The sequence below is a fragment of the Falco biarmicus genome, chromosome 4, assembly GCF_023638135.1.
Source record: "Falco biarmicus isolate bFalBia1 chromosome 4, bFalBia1.pri, whole genome shotgun sequence".
Lineage (NCBI taxonomy): Eukaryota > Metazoa > Chordata > Aves > Falconiformes > Falconidae > Falco > Falco biarmicus.
Window position 1 is genome coordinate 90,104,918 of NC_079291.1, and position 24,049 is coordinate 90,128,966.

Below are 24,049 nucleotides of genomic sequence, written 5' to 3' on the forward strand. Positions count from 1 at the left end.
AAATAAGGAAGGCTGGGATTTTTTTTAATACCAGCAAAGAACAGTTTATTTCCTTCAGTAAATTATAGGTTAATGGCTCTGCATGAGAAACAAGGATAATGGGCAGTTCTAAGCAAGATTCAGTATTGAGGTTGCTTAAAAACTGAAAAGAAGGTCATCACCCAGGCAGGTTCCTCTGCAGTTTTGTTTTATGTAGCTTTGCAAATCAGAGTTCTCTTCATCCCCCAAGTCTCTAGTGTGAGACTAAAAGACATGAAGTCACAACGCTGAAATTTTACATTATTATGTTCCCCATCTTATTATCTAAATTGCTATGCCGTGAGTGAATTTAAACCAGAAGACTATTGACCTACATATCTGACTAGAACCACTTTTTTTTTCCAAAGCCTAGTATGTTTATATATGGCTGAAATAATTTGGAAATCTGTTTACAAGCTGTCCAATGTAATTGAGAGGAATTTTTCTTCTGCCTTTAAGGTCACATACTTACAAAGGTGAAATTTGCTGCAGTAGCTATTTTAAAAGGATCAAGGACGGAGAACAATTACTTGTAGACTGGGGACCAATAAAGGGAAATCCACAGAGGACTCTAAAGACTTGAGAAATAATGTAGGTGATGTACTTAAGAACAGAGCGAGTCAGGAGAGGAGAACCTGGAAAAAAAATGCAATTTCAACAGATTGTATATTATTAGATTAAAAAAAAAATTAATCGCTACAATTTCACTTTTTTTTTTCCTTTTTTTTTTTTTCCCCTTCTGCCTATCAATTTTAACTGGTTGTGGGCTCAGGTCAGCATTAGCTGAGGGGCTGCCACTGCCTTGCCTTTCATATGAGAGGCATGACCCACAGTTATTACTGGAAGGTGAAAGCTGATTATATATTCTCTGTGGATTTAGTGTGTAGGAATTTCAGTGCACAGTCTGAGCTCTAACATTTTAAAAAAGTTTGGCAAACATTTCATCAGGCAGAGAAGTACAGTGACGAAGTTGGAGAGGTCAAAGTGTGGGACAATTAGCAGGATATCATTCTGTAAATACATTAGTAATAAAGGAAGACCAAAAAAGGAGTGGGAAAGTCATTAACCAAGTAATCCGAGTGTTTAACAAGCTTTCTTTTCTTCACTCTTCATGAAAAAGGCCAACTGAGAGCAGATGGTTGGTGCAATAATACTGTAACAGAGAGAGGGAAGATTGTAATCTCATAAAGAGGGAATGGTGAGAGTGCCTGGCTAATTTAGATGTTTTCAAATTGGTTATGCTGATGAGCTTTATCTTTGCATACTTAAGAAACTGTCTGAAATAATATCAGAATCTGGACTATTATCATGGAAGACTGAAGAGGGAAAGATGAGGAAAGAGTAACCACGTCTTTAAGGAGGAAAAGATAGTGCTTTACATACCAGCTCCCAGACCATCCATTCACAGAAAAATATTAAATCTTTCTATAACAGCAACAAGATACAAGGTGTGAGCAGCAGCAAACAGCATTTTTTTGATTGCCCCATACCAATTGCATTCCGTTCTATGGGACATTAAAAAGGCATAGCTTGACTTGAGCCTTAGCTATTAACATGGCATTTGGTGATACGTATACGGGCTACAAAGCTTGCTAGAAGACCATTCATTTCCTGAAAACAGTTCTATTCAAAATGAAAGGATGAATCAAGCACAGTTTCAAAGAGACCTGTCTTGAACTCAGTATTATTAATTTTTTCATTAGTGACTTGGATGATGGAAGAAGGAATGTGCTTGTTACATTTCCTTGATAACACTGTGCAGGGAAGGACTGCAAGCACACAAGAGGACAGGATTAAAATTTGAAAAGGTCTTGACAAATTGCTGAAATAATCTTTCAAGAAAGCATGTTATTCAGGAGAGACAATACAAGATACTATAGTTGGGCAGAAATAATCAACTGCGTAATTACAGGCTGGGGAACAACCATGCAGATTGGGGAAAGGGAGCTGGGGATGGCTGCTCTGAAAGAGGCAATCGTTCTGAGATGGTAAAGTCAAGTGTGGCTAAAAGAAGATATGAGAAACAATCCTTCCACTAGGTTCAGTCCTAAGAAGTCCACATTGGGGAAGTACATTCTGTTTTATATACTATATGTTAGCAAATGTAGAGGAATGTAGGAAATCAAAAAATCCTACTAAACGTAGGAAATCAAAAAAAGGACAAGGAAGGAGATCAGAGGTCTAGAAAACATCACCGAGGGGTGAAACAGTGTTGGGGAACTGAGCCTTAAACCAAAAAAGAGAACGAGGAGAGAACTTAGTCGCTTAAAATATGCTCAAAATAACAGCTAAGACAAAGGAGTGACCTGTTCTTCAGGGTTTTGCCCTATCAGCCATGAACTGGATGAAGAAAATAAAGTGCACAAGCCTGGGAAGCCCCGCAAGGAGCGCACCCCGTGGGGCAGAGCTCCGGGTGCAGGGACTGGGTCCCCACCGCCACCAGCCACCCTACTGCCACCGCTCCGCCCTGCGAGACAGGAACCACGCAGCGGCCCTGTAAACTTTTTACCAAAAAAATCTTTGAATATTAAATGAAAAATTCAGGAAGGTCAATTAAACTGTTCATGGATATTTAATAATATGGAAGATGAGAAAAATAATCAAATAAGTTACTTGTTCCAAATTATCACTCAGTTTTACCTGTAGTTCATTACTGACTCAGATTAATGAATGCTGCAAAGATATTACTCTCGTATGAATATTCAGACTTTGCTACTTGATTGCAACTTTTCAAATGAAACATGCAGTATATCAATTCTTGATGAATTTTTTAAGAAAGTCAAACGCCAAATGCCCTCTGTAGCAGACCTATCATTTAAGGACATCACATTGGTATACCAGGCGATGGAGAAGCTCCCTGCTGAAAATACAGGACACCAGACAATTGTTAACATGAGGAAACTAACTCAGGAACTGAGCTCAGGATGCATTTCTCCATAGAGCTCACCACACTTCAGCTGCTTTATGTTATAAATAGTGGTAACTGTGAAAAGACCTAACCCTCCCCCCAGTGTTTTGTGGGCTTATTTTATTCATTTTCACCTTCAGGAAAGGAGCATTTGCCAGGGAAAATGCTTTTGTACTTAGCAAAAAATAAAACCTGTGAATCACCAGGGAGGCTGAGTGGGAAAGGTCACCAACTGGCTTCTCTATAGCAGCAGACGTTTATTTTATCGTTGTAGGACCTGAACTCGTTCATGTGATCATCCAGCTTTAGATTTTAATAGACAGGATTTTGTGAAGGTGAGAATCTTGTGTTTCTTCAGGGAGAAGTAGAAAGGAGGTGACAAACAGCACGCTGTTCAGTGCCAGTGCTGATTTACCTACCCAGATATTGCTGTATGAGTTTATTCCGTTTGCTTGGCTGGGGAAGTGGACCAAACCAGAAACCTTGGGATGAGTAACTGCAGTATAGCACACCCTGGGGAAACTCCTCATTAGCCCAGTAAAGGTTAGTTTCTACCTGTCAGCAGTTGTGTTTAAGCCTCTCCAGGAGAGATGAGCTCCCTGCCCAGAGGGATTCCGACCTGTTCTGCTGACCCGTCTCTGCTCCCCCGAGGAGAAGCCCCTGTCTCAGGCAGCGCCTTCCTGACCAAATGCCTTAAGCAGAGCACGAAGAGCCCTCAGAAGGTCCTGTGAGGTTTGCACTTCAAAGCAGACCGGGAAACCCTGACACACAGCTCTTGCAGAGCAAAAGCGCGGTAAGCTTTCTGCAGAACTTTCACCCTCTTGTGCAGGGTCGTGGCATGTGATGGCTATACCTCCCCCTTGACTGAGATTTATTTAGCTATGGGAAAATGGGAAAATTATCTTTGCTAGGCATGCTGTTCATTTATTTACGTGGAAAGACGGGTGACTAATTTCCTCGGTTCCTTTGGAAACCCCAGCCTGCTCAATAAAGACAGCCGGCGTGTTTACAGCTCTGCAACAGCTACACCTTGTAAAGCATGTCCTTCAGTGCTGCGTTCGCAGGTGAGGCTGCTGGAAATAACAGCTCTCAAGAGTTACATAAGAAGCAAAATTTCCTCCTTCAAAGCATTATAAAGAAAGATAAAATGACTTACTTAAAGCCAACCTTGTCTTCACCATGATTTAAACTAACGCACTTCCCAGCTGGAACAGGCTGCAAATACGACACAGCCACGTAACTGCAACATGAGGGATGCAAATTCATTCATAAAGTGTCAGTAACTCAATGGCCTCGGGCCGCACGGCCACAGATTTCTGTGATGGACTGGTTTTGGAAGAAAAAGATTTAAAGGAAAAAAAATGCATTCACCCATCCTGTTTTTCCCTCCAACACCTGAATTGTCTTCAAATTCTACAAAGCCAGATTGTTCTGCCCTCTAAGCTTTTTAATAACTTCCATTTGTTAGTGAAATGCTGAGTTAAATGGCAAAGCTATTTAGTTCAAATGCATTATAAACTCATGACAGTCTTCTTAGACCCTTATCAGCCATTTCAGAGATATATAGCATATTCATAGATAATTACACGCAGAAACATCCATAACTTGCATGCATGTATATACATACAGACATTATCTACTGAGCAATTAAGTAACTAAACCTCTGCAATAAGTATGTTACAAATGTCTTATCTAATTACTCTGCTGTATAATTCCTTTGTTCACACAGGGCTTTTTCTTACTTTCCTACTTTTTACATTAACCCTTCCCCTAATGAAGAGGAGCTCCCTAGCGCTTATCTCGTACAAGTTTGGATCAAATCCACAAAAGTACCTTCATTTGCTACTTCACATTCTTCTCTGTGCAGGTTAATAACAAGAGCCAGGCTCTTTTCCCTTGCTATTCTTTGTTCTTATTTTATTCTCCTTTATTCTTTACCTACTAATATTTCTACCACCTAGGGTCCCTGCCTTTCTTGTACCAATCCAGATACTCAGCAGATCCTGTCAGGTACTGCAACCCATCCAGATTTTCCCATTTTCTGTGCAGAAGGGGACACAGGCAAGCAGGTAAAAGAGCCCGTGGGGTGGCAAGGCAGAACTGGGAGGGACTGGCCGTGCTGCCTGCAGCGTGCAAAGGGCCACAGGGAAATGGGGTTTGGAAATGAAGTGGGGCCTTGAAGAAAAATCCCAGCTGGCAGAAGCAGGGCACGAGCGCAGCTCTTGTGCCAAGTTTATTCCTCATCGCCATGCTCAGCCCAGGACTCAGCTGAAATTGCTTGAGTGGTTTTAATCACAGATATTTATTTTTTTTAATGGCTCAGCGCAGACTGTTCTTTCCTCAGTCAAAACCTCTCACCCCCAGACCTGGCTTTTCCAATTACTTGTTTAGTACTTTTCCTACAGGTGAAGGGGCAGCTTGCAGAAGCACTTGAAACTCTCCTTTACTATACATGTGTCACAGCAGCTTCTTGTTCTATTGATAAGATTTTTTTGCATGTAACTGTCCAAGGTTGCCTATTTCTCCCTCTCCCAGGCCACGCCATGGTGTAATGTGCCAGGTGTCACTGTGCCTGCATCCCCTCTTCCACAGCCATCTCGCTTTGGCCAGTATTTCACTGTTTTCCTCCCTAGAGAAACCAGTACAACCTTGCAGCATTTGGCTCTTACTCCTCTTTTTCAGACACACCAAGTTCACTTCATTTTTGGTCAGAATAACCTCATTCAGCAGGAAATTGCCTCCTATCACCCAGCAATCAGGCAGTACCTCTCACTCGCTGCTTTCCCATGTGCTGAGATGTTTCTATGCATCTCTTTAGTTCATTCCTCCATCGCTTGCTGTTTCTATAGAATTGAGTCTGTAACAAGCTTTTCTGTAAGTTTTTCTGTAAGCCCCACAATTAACAACATCCCACTGCACAGGAACTGTGTTTTATGATGCTGCCTGATGCCCAGATTTCTCCACCTGCTGGTTTCCTGGCCAGATGCTGCTGCCAAACAGTTTTTGATGTCCAACTTCTGTCTGTTTGGCTTTAGGAGAGCCCTTTCCTTTAACTAATGTCTTTTTAGTAAGTGTTTTGGTATTTAATTATCTCTGAGTTTCCTCTCTGACTGTAAATTTAGTTGATTTTACAGAGACCAAAATAGATGCAAAAAACTCAGCATGTCTGTGGGTATCACATGAACCTCACTTTCTTTAAAAAAAAAAAGAAAACTAGGTCAAAATCAGAGCTGGGGTGGGTGATTTGTGGTTGCACAGGAACCTCAGGAACACAGAGAGCAACGGGGTCAGATCCCTCATTAGGAAAAGTAGGTGGGCGCAGCAAAGCTTGCACTTCAGAGCGCCTCAAAAAGGAAACAAGGACATATAGCAAGTCATATTTGTCCACATCCAGATTTGGCCCAAGCAAGTACAAATTGCCAAAATGGGAAAATTATATGCTAGTACCTTAATAGATGGGATGAGGTAGAGATCAGTCTGCCTGTTTCTCCCCCACTCTGTTCCACAAACCCAGCAGTTCCAAGAAATTATACTTGATAAATGACTTGTTTTCTTCATGCTGGTGTTCAGGTGTTGCTTAAGTAGGAGAGTGGGGAATTACAGCCCGTGCTGCTGCTGCTATTATTATTATTTAGCAGTAATTCCTCTAACTTTCTTCCCTGGAGGAAGGCACAACTAGCTGGTCTCCTGCTCCCAAGGTCATCCCATCAGAAAATATTAGCTATTTGTTTCTATTAGTTTCAATTATTGAGGTACAGAAAACCAAACAACAGTCAATTTACAGTATTTCATGGCTTGTCTTAAATGTGGGACTGGAACATTTACCCCAAAGCACAAGTAACAACAAGACAGAGTCTTCACGAAACCTGCTGGCACCAGGAGGAGGATGGGCCCCCCCCCGCCGCTGCGCCCGCTCCCCAGACAGGCTGGAGCCCTTTCATTTTCCTGTCCTTTCTGTAGAAACAGGCAACTCAACATACTGAGGGGCTGAGCGGATTAATTCCTAATACAATTACCACTCTGTTGGCCTTTTTTATAGTCCTCACAAGGTGTGAAATAAGTAATTTTCCACAGTTTTACAGGTACAATATACGCACCCCTGATAGCTGTTGATGCATTCCCATGCTACTGCTTCCCTTGCGACCGCATTATTTAAATCCTTTCTGACTTGCGTTGTAATACAACATCTGTCCCCTCTGCCTAGCCATGTAGCAGTGGGCGGTGCGTTATTGGTTTAAAAGACGAGGGATATTTCATTTCAAAGTGCAAGCAGTGATGATTAGATGCGCTCAGATAAGTTCCCCCACGATGTCTGTAACTTCTCAGCCAGTCAGCCAGCTCTGTGTCAGCCACATAAATGGCAAGGTTAGAGTGAAGGACCTGCCCCGAAGAAAGCAGACACGGTCTGCAGCTAGGAGCTCCTCCATGGGAGATGGGAGCCCTGGAGAGCCTGGAGGTGAGCATTACTGACAGCTGAGCTGTGAAAGATGGAGAGAGCATATCAGCAATGAACACCAAGTCCTCCAGGTCTCTCGTCATTTGAGTCTGCAGCCCATTATGTCAGTGCCTGAACACTGACTCAAGAGTATTTGGTCTCAGTCCAGAACTCAGAAAACATAAGAAACACTTGAACATCTCAAGATTTTAACATTAAATGGCTTGAAAGTTTATTTTCATTTTGGCTTTATCTTCCACTGTGTTTAACCTCACTGTTCCCATCTCCCATCACTTGTCTGTGATCCCAAAGACTAGAAAAGATCCTGAAAAGAAAGGGTGATGGGGGGGAGAAGCCCCCTTTGCACCACCTTTCCCCAGGAGCCAGAACTTGGTGAAGGAGGAGCACATTAATGGTCTCAATAATTGCAATCAAATGATGCAAACCAGCAGTGTTGGCAAGTGAGGATTTACATTTCACATGGCAAAGCAGCAAATTAGCTGCTTGATACTACCCTTTTACTGCAAGAAGGATTATATTCACTTCAAATTATCTCCTGAGAAGAGCTATGTGAACACAGTCATCCAAAAAGGCACAAGATCTTCTTTGGGAAGAGTTGCTTCCTTTTACACACTATTGCTATGAGAAGACACAATTGTGAAAAGAATAAGGTGTCTGGGTACATCCCTGAATATATGTTAGTACAAGTATTAAATCAACTGCAAACTCATCTGAAAAATGCTGCTGCTCTGCCCCACTCCTCCAAGTAGTGAAATCCTCGCAAAAAAAAAACCAAAACCCAACAAGTATTTTTTCTCAAATGGAAAGGTCTTGTGCTGTTCCTTTCAAAACATTTTCCCTCTTTTTCCTTGCAATGATACGGAGGGTACCTCTAGAGTATCCAGCTGACTCTATCACAGACAACTAGAACAAAGACTTTTTGAACCTAGTTCAGAGATATTAGACGAGAGCCTAAACACCCTCTGAATGCCACGACCTGTGCCTCCATCCCTTTCCCTAAGCCTGCATATACATACCCTGTCCCGCTGCTGCCTCACGCACCAGCTGCATCCCTGCAATACCACCCTGCTTCCTTTCAGCATTCATGTTGCCCTCCCTGTAAGGTGACATTTTTATTTCCAAGGAAAAAGGGCACTGGTAATAAAGTCTCTCCCTCTGTCCCTCTCAATTTCCCTTTTGGACTTTTAGTGAAGGCCATTTTGTTTTCAACTAATGTATATTTAAAAAAAACCAACAACGAAAACAAAACTCCAACCAAAAAATTCCCCCCCAAAAAAAATCAGCCAGAGAGAATCACCCCGTCTTCAACAACTCATACATGTGAAAGAAGGGTTAACGAGCACACTGTGAGGAATACTGCAAAAGTCATGCATGCCTCTCCATTTTGATGTTGATTATTTTTTAAAGAGATTTAAAAAATCAATCTTTTTGAATGGATTAAATTACATTAAAATCTCACAATGGGCAAAATCTGCTTGATCTTCATGAAAAAAACTTGAACAACAAGCCATCCAGATTCCAGGGTTATCCCACCTTTAGATGAAGCTCAGCACTGAACCGGTTCCTCCATGGTCTGGAAGGTCGTGGTTCTTTGTAGAGGAAGGGCTGGGTTAGGCTTCTTTCTCCTGGCAAAGAGGAACGACTGTCTTGGCACATCTGGGCTCTGCTCTCAGGTCCCTGGCAGTAGCCCGGCGTGGGGGAAAGCCTGCACAACCTGCTCCCTCCATGGAGGGGACAGAGTAAGGTATGGCAGAAACCCTGGAAGGAAAGAGTGGGAAAAAAAAAAAGAAAACACGGCAACAGAGACAGCAGAAGATGCTAGATGCTGATTTGTGTTACAGCCATGGTTAGTGCCCCTGAGGCACGGTGCGTACAATAAGTTGGCAAAGGTTAGGGATTGCCGCGTGCAGGGGCGCGGTGCCAATATTTACATACTTACTTCTGAGGGTTTTCACTGTTGATCTCTGGTGTGTTTGTGGACTGTGCTGGGTTCCTGGTGGGAACAAAGAATCCCTTGAAACTGCACCATCAGCTGAACAGCAAGGCTTTCCAATCTGTGACTCAGGAGAAAAAGAAAAGGAAAATCATTTAAGGTGCAGATTCCACAGAAAACACTAAGATAGTACAGGTGGGAGGGAGATGATGGTGAGGCACTCCCTGTGCTTTGTAGGGCTTTTAAAATTTGACTCCTGAAAAACTAACCAGCATGCTAACACTCACCAGAGCGCTTTGCTTCTGTGAGGTGAAGAGGAGCAGGGAAAGTGTCACAGAGAAGTCTGAAGATCTCATATCTTGAACACTTTGGCAAATATTTTTTTCAGATGTATTCTGGACCATTCTGCCAAAGTGGCTTTGAAACTTGGAATGAATTTTATATAAATAACCATTAATAAAGATAGGTTTGTGCATGTAGAGAGAGGGCAGCTGCAGTGGGGAGAAGGAAATCATTCTGAGCTTGTCTGGTTGAATATAAATATTAGGATGGGGTCTCAAATGTACTTAAGATCAGGTAGCTGATAAACTTTGACATACAATGAGATTTTCCATTTTAGCACTGAAGGTATTTTTACTGGCAAAACAATAAAAATAGGCTTTTAGCCTCATTTATCTTCTCTATGTTTAGACATTTGCAATTTTTTCACCTTTTTTTTCCCCTTCATTTTATTGTTTCTCTATTTTCTTTTATACAGAACACTTAGAAATCCCTGCAGGTTCTGGTGATCTTTCATGGCCATTTGCACATCTTATGTTTAGAAAGAGGAATTTTGATTTGCTACAAAACTATAGGGATTATACTGGTTTTTCAGTAAAGCCTGCCCTCAAAATAGTTTTCAATTGGCTTTATAACTATTCAATATTGCTATAGTATTCCCACCATTACCACAAATACTGCTGCCATCATTATCCAGTTTGCAAGAGCAAAACTGAGTTTCAACTGTTCACACAACATGTGATGTATTGGAAAAGGTAAAGCTTTGTAATACACCATGAATATCAGTGAGAGTTTGAGGTAAATTTAAGAAAGGAAACATTCATATTATATTTCTAGGCAAAGAGAGTATGCAAATAGCAAGATTGATTTGCCTACCCAAGAATTTACCACAGGAAATGGAGAAAAGCCCAAACACTCAGCAAACTGAAAATACACTGTGGCTAAGGGAAAGGGAAACATCAGAGGGAAACAGTCCTGAGCTGAATCTAAGGAGATTTAATTAAATTTTATATATATTTATTTATTTATTTCTAGGCTTCTCCATTCTTGGCTTATTTGTGCAATGGAAAAGTGCAATACTGGAGGTATTCCTAAAGTAATTTTTCTCTAAATGTTATTCAAATTATCTGTAGTCTAAGGAACGTGATAGGTATGAATTATAGCTCCTAGTATTAAAATACCAAAACAAATTATTAGCATATAAAATTGATACGATTTATTCAGATGCGTTACTTTGAAATATGGTACATAGCACAGTGCACCTATCTTGAATCATAAAACTTGTCAAAGGTACCAAAAGTTTATTGCCTTGGAAGATTCATGCAGCAACACTGAACACTTGATTTAGGTCTGAACAGCCTTTTATAATTCTTGCAGGCATGCAAGCATTTCAGAAGATTTATTTAAATAAAAAAAATAAAAATATTTAGGAAGATAAAGCAGCCTTTTCCCCTAATCAGATGAGACAGAAATTCTTTCAAGCCACTCTAAGGATGGAATTTTTTCATTTTTCTTCCTATAATTTTATACTACAATAAATCTTTCCACGTGAATTAATTTCTTAAACATAACAGTTATTTATTAACACAACAAAGCAAGCATGTTTTCACAGCAGCCATGTACAAGCAAGAAGTGCATTATATCCAAACAATGTAGCGACACATCTTTGTTCAACTGTCTCTGCGACAGAAAGTTGTCCAAGAGCGTGATGCCTCCCACAGCCCCGTGCACCTGCCCAGCTGCGGCTGCACCGTGCTCCCGCCGCACCTCCTTGCTGCCAGAAGTGGCATCACTTTCCCCAAACCTACCAACACCTGCTCTCCCAGAGCAGTGAATGCCTGCGATAATTTGAAAAAAAAAAAAGCCCAATTTCTTTCACTAACATACTTCTGATTGAGTTTTTGTTGCATGAACAAGGAGAAAAAAATTATAACAGGAACATTTCTTAATACAATGGAAATGTGAAACAGAGAGAAACAGCAGCAAAGAGAATAGGCCTTAATAACAAAGTCTCTGGCAACGCAATTTCTGTGTGGCTTGCAACATAATCATGGCTTCTCCTGTAACAGCCTCAGCCTGGGAATTACCCTTGCATTTGCATAACTTTCAATCAAGTCACAGAGAAACCAAAATTCAAACTGCTATTCTTAAAATGCATATTCTCTAAATACACTACTCCAGCTTTGCCTAGATGTAGCAAGCTTCCAAATACAGAAAGCCAGCCTGTTTTGAGCGGGATCTGTTGTAGAGTCCATGCCTTTTTTCTGCAATGATTAAAAAGATTAACTTCAGTTGTCAGTAACTGCAGTGAAAGGCACTGAAGGCTCAACTCTTAATTACAAAGGGAAACATAGAAATGTGGCAATTAACCTTTATTCATGCTAACAGCAAAAAGGCATGGCTGGAGGCTTCTGTGTTTGTTACCGAGGAAGAAAATCTTTGGTATCTGCAGTGAACTTTTCCCTTGATGCTGGCTGTGCCTGAGAAAGGGATTGGTTTGTTGTTGATTATATTGCCAGATAAAAATGCCATTCACAAAACCAGCAAGTTCGAGGCTACAGAGAAATTCCATTCTAACATCTTAATAATAGCTTAATTTTATCTGTTTGAAGTATGCAGACACAAAATGCAAAAGAGACAAAGCGTCAGTACCCTTCCAACTTACAATACACTATAATTCTCTGCTTCTACTGCTCCCAGCTGCTGCTCTTGGCCACTGGACGCTGTGCCCGTGGGTTGGTGAAGCCCTGGGGATACACATGGAAGCCAAGTACGAGCCAGTCTCCAGGTTTCAAAGTGCAAGTGTCTCATGGGAATTAGTGTTTGACACCTACAGATTTATTTAGGTACCCAATAGAGGAAAGCATCTTTTTCCCCATTTTGCTGGGGGCAGAAAGCAGACAGGGTGACTTCAAATGACCAGTTGAAGCTCATTTAACAGGTGCTGGATTCATTGCACTCACATCTATCTGTTTGGATCAAACGTGTAGGACTATGTCTCTAGCAATGCGCTCTGAGCTCCAGCTCCAGAACATCCCTCATTGCTGGTAACACCAGCAGCCATAAACAATTTATTTTCTAGGACCTGAACTGCAAATAAAAATGTAAGGGACCTCCAACATATCCAAGCATTGCTTGTGAGAATGTTACAAGGAAACCACCTTCCAGGAAGAAATTAAAACTGCCAATATTTATTTCAAGCTATTGAAGCCCACTGGCTGGAGGAAGGCTCGCAGGGGACAGAAGCCCTGGGCAGCCAGCTGTCAAAAGTTACTAAATCCAGTCCGTGGAGAAGTACCAGACAATGATCTGAAGCTAATTCAAAGGCTTTCATGTCTGTAAAGTGTGTAAGGTAACAAAAATATCTTTTTTCTATAGACTGCGTAGCTGCAAAGGTCTTTAAGATTGCCAGAACCCCATGTTACAGTGCAAAATCACATTGCTCTCTTTATGTTAGACCTGTAAAATGGGATACACCATCACAAAAGGTATAAATTTAAATACTACAAGAACTAAGATAATCTCTCAACAGTTATGGTTTGGGCATTCTCTGATAAAAACAAAAAATCCCAGGATATACCTCCCCGAGAAGATGCTCACCAGAGATAACTGCGAGGGATCCCAAGTTTTATGACAGGCCACTGGGATTGCTGGAGGTGATGGCAACTGATGCCCAGTGCTGTGTCTATTCTCTTCTGTTTTAAGCTGAAAGAAGCTACCAAAGGAAGCTGAGAATTTCCTCAAAGATCAAGGCAGGTTTAACCACAGAGCTTTGGTCTGGGGCCAACTCTTGGTTCTTTCAAGCAAAAAACTTTAGCACCAAACATATGGCAAGTGCTCTCTCCCTCCAGATCAATATGTTATCCTATCATTTACGTGAGTGAAATGTATCCAGCCTGTCTCCTCAATTGGTCACAGAACTTCTCTTTTCATGGTTGCAGCACACTGCTAGACATCCATGTCTCCATGCTAAAACAAACTTTTGCAGTAATGCAATAAAGTTGTGGAAGCACAGGTCTTGCCAGATTTCAAAGGCTAGTGTAAATTCATGAATATATGATTACTTCAAAAGCTACTAGAAAACTGCTTGATGTTTGGCACCAATCTACCTTTCTTTTGGCAGTCTACCAAAAAAGCTATGTTTTAGAAATTTTTAACACCAATTATGTTTCTGGGAACTGCATCACAAGGAAACACTTCACCATTTTTCCCTCTCTGTTGGGGCTGAGCACGTGAATGTACCACACTTTTTAGCAACAAGCACAGTGCATGTTTGCTCCATCAAGTCTTGTACAAGACAGGAAAACCTTCTCAATGAGCCTGCAAACGTTGAACCTTGAAAGAAACAACAGCACCTGTGAAACGATAAAACATTCCCAAGGTCTTCTGGGAATTCCCACAGAGCTCAAAGTTAAAAAAAACCAAACCAAACCAACCAAACAAAAAACCCCCCACCAACCCCACCAAAAAACAGTGGGCACTTTCCTAGAATACATTTCATTTCAATTATACTATTAGGCTTGCCAACTGAGAAGACTACAGTGATGTTCTGATCCTACAGTATATTGATATGATGCTATTGCTGACTTCAGGGAACACGTGATCCCCTAAGCCACGCTGTGGTACAAATCTTTGTGGTAGTATTTTATACATGGAGTCATCTCTCTTCTGCTTAATATCTTGGTTCTTATGTGGATCTAAGGACATGAGCATTTAACACAAAGAGATAACTTATTTATGTAGCAGAGCTTTAATTTCTTTGAGGTCACGAGTGTGCTATACGCAGTAAATGTGCAGTATTGCAGTTAATAAGAAGTAGGTTTGGCATAATTTTGTCCAACCTTTCCCCCTCCCCCTTTTTCTATTCATCTTTGTGGCAATTCCTTAAAAAATGTAAATGTTCCTCCCTTTTTGCAACTTAATCTCCATGTGTTTATCAGCTGTAATTGCAGCTTGGTCACAGTGATTAAGATACACAACACCTACTTGTTAATGTAGGCAAGAAAAGTAATTTTCTCTGTCATAATTTCAAAACATTTGTTCAAATTGTAGCCACAAAGAATACACACATGTTAATGTATTAGGTGCCAAAAAAACCCTCCATATGACTCAGGAGAAACAAGCGCCAGCTTGATCCAGCAATGAATTTAGTGGATAACACGAAAATCTGTCACAGTGAAAGCCAACATTTATTCTTTCCTAACGTATAATAAATTGTAGTTTGATAAATATTACATTTTCCTTGATATCAAGAGAATATCCTTTCTGACCTTTAGGGACACAAAGAGCAGGGTCCCCAAAGCCACTTGGGTGCAGCAGGCAGCAGGGTCAGGGCAGGAGTGTGCTTATGGAAACCCATGGTTGCCTAGGAGACTCCAACAGCCTCCTCAAAAAAGCATTTTTCTTACCCTTAAAACCACAAAGCTACCCAATTGACAGGTGTTTCATGAAACGTGAGTCCAAATGAAGATGACAGAAGCTTTAGAGTAAATGAATGAACCAATTAATATAAACTTTTGTATGAAGGAGGCAATTAGACCTAAATAAACTATAGCTTAAATATACTCCCCAATTTGTTCATGTAGTGCCAGACCATATTTACCACTGAGAATAAGGTCAACTTCAAAGCAAAGGTTTAAGGAATGCAAAATAAAAAGCTCTTTATCATTTGGTTGCGCTCAGGAGGCTTTACTTGTTGATACAAGCCATAACCCAGTCGTTTTGCCACACACAAAAATCATTACTCGTCTCCTGGGTCACACCACATTTTCCAACCTTTTAGGTAGAGCCCTGGGATTATTGATTACATGAATCAAAGTGCTGGGGCATCGCTGCTGCCTCCAAGCCAGTGCCACATACCAGGCTGCTGGATGGGATGGAGACCAATGGATCTGTTCTCAGTCTGCTCCTGGGGGACAGGAGGAACCAAGGAAATTGGTGAATGTTAAGTATTTTTCTAAATGGCTGTCAAGTCACTTCCAGAGCACAAGTAATGAAGTCAGTTCTCTATTTTTTTTTTGCATTCAACCTGAAAGGTGGTGAACTTGAGCCTGGAAATATGTAAAAGCCCAGCAAACTTTGTGTGTTTGTGGGTGAGTCATTGTTTAAAATCCCATCAGAACAGAACAAAAGCTTAACAATTTTCCTGTAGTGCATCTTATCCTCCATTAGCCTCTGAGCTCAAACTCTGCTTATTTCAAAACAAAAAAATGCCAGAAGTTGAGGCTTAGAAATTAAACCTATTTGAAATCATGTGTTTTGTATCATCTGTTAATTTGGTTCTTGTAAATCTGGAGTATTTAATCTTATGTAAAAGATTTTTTTTCTCTTTTTTCCCCCAAATCCTCAAGGAAATTTAAGTAGCAGGAACATAAGAAAAATTCCCAAACAAATCACATGCCTTTTCTCTTTGTCAAGGAACAGGATACACGAAGAAAAATTAACATGAACTACAAACTAATGATCCAAGACCTATGCAGCCCCATAGATTTATCTAACAAGTCTAATTAGATGTTATGTAGCACTTTCAAATGCGGCGTGGCAGCTACATACATCCCAGTAAGACATGGCTCTGTGCTGGGTCTGGCTGAGCCCCATAGCACCCTCACAGTGCCGTGCTTGCACTGGCAGCTAGAAAGGTGGTGACAGCACACCAGTGGGTTGGCTAGGGCTGAGCACAGCATCAGGGCCAACCTTCCCCCCGCTTTCTCAGTGGTAGGCTGGGGGTGGGCAAGATCTTGGGAGGGGACACAGCCAGGATAGCTGACCCAAAGTGACCAAAGGGATATTCTGTACCATATGATGCCTGCTCAGATATAAAAGCTAAGAGAAAGGAGGAAGAAATGGGGGCATTCCTTATTTACGACATTCATCTTCTAGAGCAATTACTATGTGCACTGAAGCCCTGCTTCCCGGGAAGTGACCGAGTGTCACCTGCTGATGGGAAGTAGAGAATAACATCTTCTAGTTTCCTGTGCTTCCGCACACGCAACTTCTGCTATTGCTTCATTAAACTACCTTTATCTAGAACCACGAGTGCTTTTGTTATACCTTCTTTCTTCCTCCCCCTCCACCCCTTTCTGTTGAGGAGGGGAGTGGTGGAGTGGCTTGTTGGGCACCTGGTGCCCAGCCATGGTCAACCCACTACAGGCAGATACCAACAAGAGAAGTCATCAAAATCCCAGATGCATTTGAGACTCTCCATACTGCAATGCAATAACAAATGCTCCTTTCCCATGCACACCTTTGGCACCATCTCCCCCAGCAGCTCCTGGGGACACCGGCTGCTCACGGCTGGGGCACGCACTAGCTTCGCTGGGTGAAGCCCCGGCCGGCCAGGCTGGGGGAGGTGGGGAATGGAGTCACATTCTGCTGGGACTGGGCACATGGGGTGTCCAGGGCTTAGCGCTGGGGCTGGTCCTGCCTGATGTCTTTATCGATGATCTGAATGAGGGGATCAAGTGGACCCTCAGTAAGATGTGGCACTTAGGGACATGAGTTAGTGGTGGACTTGGCAGTGCTGGGTTAACGGTTAGACTTGATCTTAAAGGTCTTTTCCAACCTAAACTATTTACAACACTAATACCAGTTATGTTTACAAGGAAGGGTGAAAGACCACAAATTTACTGAGAAAAGCAGAGGCTATCACATGCCATCTCTCTGATAAAAAGAGCAATCCTTAACAAGAGGGAGAAGCTGCTCTCTGCTGTGTCTCTGATCCATGAGGAGTCATGTATAATGTAACAGTGCTGTGGCTAATAGCAGCAAGAAATAATGTACTCCTCTTGTAATGCATACATACTCCTCCCTCTTTTCTCAGCGTAACAGAAGAGCTCCCAGCAATTGATGACTCTTGCTTGGAGCACACATGACCCGTTCCCTGGCACCACTGGCCTGGGGAAGTTTGCTCTGAAGGCCTGGGCAGAGGGAATTACACACGGCATTTATTGCATGGGAATACCGAGTGCTGCTGGCAACCGCCTGCATTGGTCCCCCCATACACCCTCCCTAGGGCTCCTGCAAGAATTGCACCTCTACTAAAATAGCCTAAAGAAATAATAAACAGAGCTCTTCATCCTTCCCACCCTCAGCAAGAGATGCATATTCTTTCTGCTCCCCAAACACTGCGGTAAGCAATATGACTCTTGGGAAGATTTACTCGGGTTATTTTTGTCAACATTGGATAACTTCTCTACTTTGATGTAGAAACCGCTGCCGGAAGCACAGAGGAGGCAGGGAGGTACCTGGATGTACAAAGCCGTAGCGGTGCCGTGGTGCCTGCTGGCAGTGAGCCTCGGCAGCCAACGCATTCCGACAGCTCTCAAACTTATACCTGGAGGAGCTTGTGAGGAAACGGCTGGCTGTTTCTTTACAGCACAAAACATGTTACCTGAGAAGATAAATTCCATTAGGCAATGAAACGTGCTTCATTGCAACAGTAAAATCAGATTTCCAGCATTATTTTTTTTCCTTTCACTCTTTTCTTTTTATAGTGTCTCTTTTTGGTGGCAAGATGGCCTTCCTTGGTCTTTGAATACTCCCAAGAAGGAAATTAAGTCTGCAGTTGTCCAAACATTAAAGTTAAGCGGGTAAAGACACAGACCTAAGTAGGAAGGCTGTGCAGCCTTGTGGCTAAAATCATGTTAACACGATGCAGAAACACACAGCAACTAGAGCAAGTGGTAACAGAGGGAAGAGAAAAACACTGTGAGTGCTCCAGCTGTCTATGGGTGAGGCTAAAATCACCACCTACAATTAATGGAAAGATTCCTAGAAGGGTTTGGGTTGGAAGGGACGTTAAAGCCCACCCAGTTCCACCCCACCCCCCACCATGGGCAGGGACACCCCCATCCAGCCCAGGCTGCTCCCAGCCCCATCCAGCCTGGGCTAGGGAGCTGCCAGGGATGGGGCATCCACAGCTGCTCTGGGCAAAAATGTGGGCATGTGCCTGCTGCTGCTAACGGATCTGCGTGGAGCTTGGGCGAAAGGAAAGAAAAAGTTAATTGGAAAAAAAAAAAAAGGTCTGTTACATTCCCCGGCCCGCTGCCGCGCTGTCCCGCAGGCGCCGGCAGGTGGCGCCGTTGAGCAGGGCACGGCGCGGGGCGGGCGGGCGGGCGCGCCGGGGCAGGCCGGGCCCTGCGGCGGGAGGGGAGGCTGGGCGGGTTACATGGCCGCCTGCCCCGCCGCGGCCCGGGCCGCTTCTGCCCGCCTGCCCCGCCGCGGCCCGGGCTTCCCCGCCCGCGGTCTCATCCCTTGCTGCCCCTCAGCCCGGCCCTCCCCAGGCGCCTTCTGCTCGAGCTGCCTTTACTCAGTGACCAAACTCCTGAGCTGTGCGCCGGTGGCTGAAATACCAGCTCCTTTCAAAAAGCTTGTGAAAGTAAAATGGCCCATCTGAGGCGGCAAACAGCCTGCAAAATGGCTCTCGGTACCCTGCTGCCCTGTCATCCAGGCTCCCCCTGAGGGAACAGGCGCTAGGCCTGAGTATGAAAACGCTGGGCAAACTAGAAAGGTGCCAGCAGATGAAATTAATTGAGGTTTAGTCCTGTATTATCTTTGTAAATTACTATTTTAACATTAAGTACTCATTGCTAATACACATAAGCATTACTCTTCACAGACATGAAGTGTTTAAAGGTATTAGCCACTTAAAAAAAACAGTCTCTCTGGGTTGTTTGGGGTTCGTACCACTGCCGACAGAGAGATATCCTCTACACAGACAATCAGGGATTTCTGGCTGAGCCATACAAAGGTCAACATCTCTTTTGCCTTAGAAACAGACTTTAAGCAGCAAATGCCTACATAAACAGCAATATTATTATGCCATGCTACAGTGGTTTTTTCCACTGAGGATATAGGAGTTTTGTTTTCAATTCCAGTTGTAATGAGATACAGTCAAGACTGCTACCAAGTACAAAAATCTATTTAAAGTATATTCTGAGGCTTATCAATGAAGTTACATTATCTCAAGTTAACGTCCTGTTAAAAGCACATAATTCACTCTTAAACCCTTATGGTCTTCAATGCTATAGGAAAGCCACAGTCTATTTCTTGCTATTTGAGAGTAGATTCAAGCCCTAGAACTCACTATGCAACCTATTTTTCAATAAATAGGGTTTTCACGCTACACTAACACACAGCAGGGTCAGAAAAAATAACCCTCATTTATTTTACCAGGGGGAAAAAGCCACAGACTGAAACTCACCCTAGCTCTATCATCATTATATGCATTTTAGCAAATGTACTTGAAATGCTATGCAAGTTCTTTACTCAGGGAGCAGCATGATAGTCTCTCTTACTGATGGCTATTCAGCATCTCACCGCAGGCGCTGAGCTCCCAATACGAGTTCTCCGACTCCATGAGACTGTCTCCTTAATTACTTTGCTAATATCTCAATTCAGATTGAAACTCTTGTACATTTATTGCTTCTCTAAAAGGAAAAGAGCTATATGCTTCTGCTCACATCTTAGACATAAAATGTATGTGCCCGTGCTCAAAGAATAGCAACACCCCCATCAGCCTGCGGACTAGCAAAGAACAGTCAAAACTAACTCAGAGAATCCGATGCTTTCAGTCTTGGGGAGTTAATCAGTATAATCACCACAAATGGCTCCAAAAGCATTTTAGTTATATATATTTCTTTTCAATTCCCTCGTTGATAAGAAGGGATGTGTAAATATTGCTATCATTTGTCTTTTAAGTGAAATGTGTTGAATTTCTCAAATGCAGAAAGTTAATCCTGCATTGACTCTTGATATGCTCAGCCAACTGTACCGCTGTGATGTTCAGTAGGGCATCAGTTCGTGCGCCAGTGGAATTCACCCACTGATCCCAGTGAAAGATCCCAGCCAGGCCTTAGCAGGATAACCAAGAGCTGAAGACATTCTCCTGACTAGTGAAACAGAAAAAAAATTGTTTCTTTTTTAAAGAAAATGAACAAAACCTGTCTCCATGTTCCACAAAATATACAGATATACATATACAAAACAAACGGTTCCTAGCAGGTTTGTGGATCTTTTCCTGTTTTTTTCCTTTCATATCCAGCATATTCAACCAGTATTAATTGACCCCAAATCTGAAAATACTGTCAGAATAACTAGCAAAGTATTTACTATTCATCAGAAATAATTCACTCAGTTGAAGCTATTACACAGGTCCCACAGTTATTTGCCTCACCAGCAGCGGATACAATCACAAGTAAGGGTTGATCATACAGACAGGAAGCACGTAATTTTCTTCTCATCTGATCCCCAAACTCAGTAATTTTCTCTTTTATAACATTTTTACAAAGGGGAAGGAAGATGATGAGTTGGGGAAAGAATAGGTAACAGGAAAGATAATAGTAAAAATAGTCAGAAAAGATGTGATATATAATTTAATACAAGCGGCAGCACAAGGGCTTCAGGTAGTAGATGATGAACAAAATCTACATTCTCAATATCGACATTTTTGTGCATTTCGCGTCCTTTCTTTTCACTTATTTCGGAATACATTTTTTAAGGATCCAATTCCTGTGAAGGAAGATATTTTTCTTTTACTGGATCCAATTCCTGTGAAGGAAGATATTTTTCTTTTACTGAAGTATAGCATGTTCCTCTGGGTAAAGTGATACTGTCTGGCCATTTGAGGCAACAGCTGAACAGTTTTTGGCAATGCAGAAAGGCATAACATAGAGAAATGAGAGAGAGAGAGAAATAAGAAGTGCTTAACAGAAGTTAGTTTGTCTTAATTAAAAGTTCTATATAATGTGCTTTACTTTGACATGTATTTGAAACCATAGCAACAAAAACCTAATTATTGTTGGTTCCTCTGGTATCACCTACAGAGTCTGACATAAAATGATGTGAATTTATTGAAATTGATATAGCACTATTTTGTAGCCATAGGGTACCAGGAATAGGACTGCTAGTTGGTCTGTTCCCTTTTAGAGGAAATTTTTACTCAGTGCTGTAATTTTCACCAAGCTTCAGCCAGTTCTGACTGTCCACATGTGTTGGAGTGAGCCACATATTTCTCCAGAGACTCTTTCCTTCACCAAGTTATTCACAGACAAGCTGGGATTTGGGAGAGTCTGTCTATATATCATTTTGGTAAGAAAATAAATGCAGTGAAAGATATTTCATCTTTCTAAACACAGTGCAGAACCTAAATACAACTAAAGACGCATAAAGTTTATCTTATTCCCTAAACCCTCTTTCCTTACAGTTGTTATGAGTGCATGGGTGAAACAAATTTCTCTTACCTAATATAACTTCGTTTACTGCTGGTTTTTTACAACTGAAGACTGCTCAAAGCTGAATCACACCCTTTCTTTATTTTTGGTCAACCACAGCCACCTCTCATCTTCCTTCTTATGGATACTGCAAACAAGAGGCAAAGTTATTTCTAACTTATTGAAAAGACTATACTTTAAGAACTAACTTAATTGCATATTTGTCACGTGAATATCCCCCCTAAGCAGCTTGTGTGGCACAAACACAAACTGTTAAGCAGGCAGGCGCAGAGCCCTCCTGCTCCCCTCTGCCCTTCCTCTGGTGCTCGGGGGGGCTTGTCTCAGCAGGAGAAGATACATCTCCCCTCTCCAGCTGACTCCAGGCAAGCATTCATGCAACAGCAGGGACCAGGAGGGTTGTAGGCTGTGTTGTAAAATGATTTTCTGTGAAACGAGGAATGACAGCGTGTGATGGGATGCTGGTAAGATCTCATTACCTGTGAGACCTGAGACAAATCTCCTTCAACCTGTCAAGCTCTAATAAAATGTTTACTGTTGACAGTCTTCTACTGTCACTCCCGTGGCACCAAGACTTTTGTTATCTGATCACAATATTCACAGCATGAAGGAAGAGGAGAGAACTTCCCATCAACTTCATGGTGCCTAAAGGAGGTTTTGTCCTTGTTGATGCCTTCCCTGACAGAAAACTATGCAGGGTTGTGCAGTTAGGGATCTTACAAAAAACCATCTTTGACAGTCTGAAAGTTCTAAAAGCTGGATGCCCATCAGAAACCCCTTTCTTTAAATCAGATTTAATAAATAAATAAATAAATAAATAAATTACACCATCGGAAAGGCAATAGCAGAACAGGCATCTAAATTAGCTTCTGTGAATGACTTTCCAGCAGATCTTTCCACTCCAATCTGTAACAGGGAGCTGAGCTTCCTGGTTTCCGTAGATCAAGATCAGCAACAAAACTAAACCTGGACCTCTTTAAATGGCCCAAGGTGCAGGGAGTGACAAAGTCTGAAGCTAAAGAAACCTCCAGCAATGTTATGCACACAACAGCTTGCTAATACGTGTGAATAAATACAAATATCCTGATTACTATTGCTGCACTCATTTCCAGTCTCCAAAGACACCTAGCATGGCCATCCTTTTCTCTCTGAATAGCTGATCAACAGATTAAAACACTTCCATTAGACTCCTTTTGTTTGAATGTGAACAATTGTGGCGATCTCCCAAGGACTGCAGCTGAGCAACAATATCACAGAACAACCACGTAGATAATTTCTCATTCTTTTGCAATAGGAGCATTTCCAACATATCTGAATATTTCTTCAATTTCCCTGTTATTAATACAAAATAAATAAGAACATTTGGTTGGTAAATTCATGTTTACTGACTAGGAAAGGAGAGGTAAGAGGAGTGGGGAGAAGGGAGCATCTGTGTTGCCTGGAGCAACAGGATGTTCTTCAGGGGTTTCTGAGAGGACCGTTTTGCTGACCCCCCACCCTGACATCCCAAAGGGTCAAGGAAATTTCTGCAATGGGATAACCAGTAAGAGCCAAGATGTCTGTCAGTAGTTTTTGTCATTAAAACAACACAGCAAAATATGTTATTTCAGGGGGCAGTCAAAAGAGTGAGTCTTACTTTGAAAAGAGAGGTGGAACCAATCCAGGACATGCTTTGGCCAACCATGAAAAGAAACCTGTAACGGATCACAAAAGAAACTGCACATGAACCCTGGTGAGAGCATTTATGCAGCTCTGATTTCCACATGGCAAGCCCATGCAGATGGGTGTGGGAGCATGCTGGACTTGCTTCGAAAACCTGACATCTACAGTCCCCCCTTTCTATCCAGGGACACAATGCCCTGTGAGGCATGGAGGTGGAGGACCATGAGGGATGGAGAACACCACACCATGGAGTAAGCGGAAGTGCCAGCAGCCCACGGCAGCTGTGCTGCCCCAAGACCCTGAAACCCTGACAGCCTCAGGGGAGCATCATCCCTCAAAGGCAAACCTATTGTCCAGCTTTCAGGCCCCAATGAAACCAGCCCACGTTTTGCTGGACAAACCTGCATGTACAAGCTGGTGGCATGGCAGGAATGGCACTTGCAGCCTGAAAGAGATATGATCTCTGGTGGCCGGACACCTGACTTCTGGATGTGAAAGTCTTCTTGACTAAAGCTCCCCAGAGGAGTATCCAGACCCATTGCAGTAGCCGGATCCCACTCACTTTG

General features: G+C 42.3%; 1 long non-coding RNA gene across 1 annotated transcript; it reads right to left on the minus strand.

Moving 5' to 3' along the window:
* Positions 1 to 8,935: 8,935 nt before the first annotated feature.
* Positions 8,936 to 23,517, minus strand: LOC130147515 (uncharacterized). Its single transcript, XR_008821259.1, has 4 exons — positions 23,458 to 23,517; positions 21,834 to 21,951; positions 9,322 to 9,436; positions 8,936 to 9,140 (listed from the first exon to the last, which is right to left on the minus strand). It is a non-coding gene; the product is annotated as an uncharacterized LOC130147515 (long non-coding RNA).
* Positions 23,518 to 24,049: the final 532 nt, after the last annotated feature.